This window comes from Podarcis tiliguerta, assembly GCF_965153285.1.
Source record: "Podarcis tiliguerta genome assembly, chromosome: 6".
Lineage (NCBI taxonomy): Eukaryota > Metazoa > Chordata > Lepidosauria > Squamata > Lacertidae > Podarcis > Podarcis tiliguerta.
The window spans coordinates 87,167,665-87,171,045 of NC_139539.1; positions in this window are offsets into that span (position 1 = coordinate 87,167,665).

The following is a 3,381-nucleotide window of genomic DNA, read 5'->3' on the forward strand; positions in this document are numbered from 1 at the left end:
TGTTTCGAAGAATTCTGAATTATCATTCGACTACTGCTTGTGAAACCGCTTGGGGTTTTTTTTGTTTCGGTCCAGCAGTATATAAGTTTTGTTAAAGGGCTTAAGTAAGTAAAGGACTAAAGGACAAAAATATATGCATCTGGCAAGAGAGGGGAATGAGCAGAACACCATTACCGCCTGCCGGTGTTGTTGTTTATCTTGAAAAAGCTATAACTATAACAACTATTGTTAATTATTCAAAATTATAATTAGACGGTGATATTGTGCATTCTTAGTTGGAAATAACGCCTGCTAAACTCAGTGGAACTTACTTCTGTGCAAAAATTCAGGGGATTGTGCTGCACATAGTAACAGGGTTTATTCTCAAGTGATTGTGCAAGATTAGGACCTGGTCCTGCCATGTCATCTGTAGCTACAATCCTACGTCCATTTACGTGACAGTAAATTTCACTGAAGAAGAGAAGAAGAGTTTGGATTTGATATCCCGCTTTATAACTACCCGAAGGAGTCTCAAAGCGGCTAACAATCTCCTTTCCCTTCCTCCCCCACAACAAACACTCTGTGAGGTGAGTGAGGCTGAGAGAAGTGTGACTGGCTCAAGGTCACCCATCAGCTGCATGTGGAGGAGCGGAGACGCGAACCCGGTTTCCCAGATTACGAGACTACCGCTCTTAACCACTACACCACACTGGCTCTCTCTGAATTCAGCAAGAGATTTTGCTGTTGTATAGGGGTATACAACAATACTGTGCAGTATTTAAAAAGCTGGAAAAGAGATGGCATGCAGTACTTTTCCTCAGGGCAGAGTTTCTGGGTGGCAATAGAAAATAGGTGCTCCAGTTCTAGGCAGTGGCAGAGGAAGAGAAGTACAGGGGGAGCGCACCACCCCCGGCAGCGCGATCCAAGTGGGGTGCCATCTCTGCTGGCTCCCCACCCATGCTGGGCGCCACGCCCCCAGGTGGCGCACCACGTCCCCAGGATGCCTGCCATGCCCCTGTGGGTGGCGCTCCATCCCCTGGGACGCACGCCAGCCATGCCCCCGCCTGCTCTCTGCACCCCTGGTGCTAGAGCATGAAGCGCTGCCACTGGTTCCAAGATGCATTGTTTACCTAATATGAATAAATGGATAAATATGGATAAATAAGAATGCGAGCTTAGCACACCTGCAACTTTCCCCGCTGCTCCCAGAATTTTTTTTGAAAACTTGCTTCCAGCATTTTAAGCGTGATTGATTCAATACTAGCATTGTTTTATTTTCTCTTAATATTAGCCATTATAATAAGAGTTTGATATTTTATAGAGGAACGTTTATAGCTGCCGTCCAATGCATGTTCACTGAGCAGGACGTATCGCTCAGCACGGTGGGAACTTGCTTTGTAATAGACAAATATAAGAACAAGCTGAGTGATGCTTTGCCATCTACTACTTCTGGGTGGCGCTGTGGGTTAAACCACAGAGCCTAGGAGTTGCTGATCAGAGGCTTGGTGGTTCAAATCCCCACAACGGGGTGAGCTCCTGTTGCTCGGTCCCTGCTCCTGCCAACCTAGCAGTTCGAAAGCACATCAAAGTGCAAGTAGATAAATAGGTACCACTCTGGCGGTAAGGTAAATGTGTCTCCTTGCACTGCTCTGGTTCGCCAGAACTGGCTTAGTCATGCTGGCCACATGATCTGGAAGCTGTACGCTGGCTCCCTCGGCCAATAAAGTGAGATGAGCACCGCAACCCCAGAGTCGTCTGCTACTGGAGCTAACGGTCAGGGGTCCCTTTACCTTTACTTCTGGGATAGCCAACGTGGTTATCGTGGTTGTTGCTGAATTAAAATGCCCTTCAGCCCCAGGTGGTACAGCCAAGGGTCAGGAATGATGGAAGTTATAGTCCCAGCAGCATCTGAAGGACTTCCTATTGGCTACTCCTCTTAGTGCTGTGCACATTGCGGCGAATGGCAAAATTCCAGGTTTGATTTACTCTTGAATGGCGTCACTGGAGGCTCATTTGCATTTTGTAATATTTGCATTTATTCACAAATGTAAAGGTTGAGCATAGATGCAGGCACAGCTTAAACATTCCCAGCGCAGAGCCTAATCTTACCGCCTCTCATCAGATCTCAAGAGAAACACAGCCAGAAGCCCCAAATACGGACATTGCCCAAACTCAGCTCTTTCTCTCTCCTCCTGTATCCCACTTGAAAACTGTCGTCTGTCCCCTTGACTTCCTTTCAAAGATACCTCCTTCCCCCTGAAGACGTAAGGGGAGATTCAGTTTACGCATAGCAACAAGCCAGAAATCATCCTAACAAAACATCTGACCACTTTTGCCACCAACTACTAAGGGGGTCCCCATCAGTACCTTTTATTCCATTAACTTCTCACATTACAGTTGTACCTTGGTTTTCGAACAGCTTAGTTCTTGGACGTTTTGGCTCCCGAATGCCATAAACCCAGAAGTGACTGTTCCTGTTTGTGAACTATTTTTGGAAGCCAAAAGTTCGACGGGGCTTCCACGGCTTCTGATTGGCTGCATGAGCTTCCTGCATCCAATCAGAAGCCGTGCTTTGGTTTCCAAACATTTTTGTTTGACTTCCAAGGTATGGCTGTATTAATTATTCTGTAGTTGTGCAAGGTGCTTTACAAATCCAGTATCACTAAGCTCTTTGTCACCACAGCCTTAGGAAGTGTGACAGACAGTAAGTATTCTTTCCATTTTAGATAACAGAAGGCTAAAATAAACTTGTCAACTGTACCTCTTTGGAGGATTTACTGCTATCCTAGGGAGAAGATAATAATAATAATAATAATAATAATAATAATAATATATTATTATTATTATTATTATTATTATTATTATTATTATTATACCCTGCTCATCTGGCTGGGTTTCCCCAGCCAAGGCTTATTTTTTTAAAATGAAGTATTCTGGGTTTTTTTAAAAACATTGTTTCAAAAAAAGGGTCTGTGGTTCCCCACCAAATACATATTACCTTATGCAAATTACCAGGAACCAGAATTTCTTAGCTATAGTATAATGCCAGAGAATGCTAGGTACAGAGAATTCCTGTGATCTTTTGCAGAGGCACGTTTAAGTGTAAAGTCGCAAAAGATGTATCGAGCTCAAACCATACCTTCTTGTTCTGGATACCATTGTTCTGTAGATAGAAATCAGGGTGGTCTAATTTAAGGCCAAGTGGACCGCAAGAGTATTTCAACACAGAACCTATGGGCTACACACAGAATTAAATTTCCATATCATTAATTAAAGTGTTCACAACATAGTCAATATCGTTATCATTTAATATACACTACACACACTCTCTCTCTTTGAATACACAATTAATGGATTTAATTGGTTATTTATTTATTAAACAAATTTAATACACAACCCGAG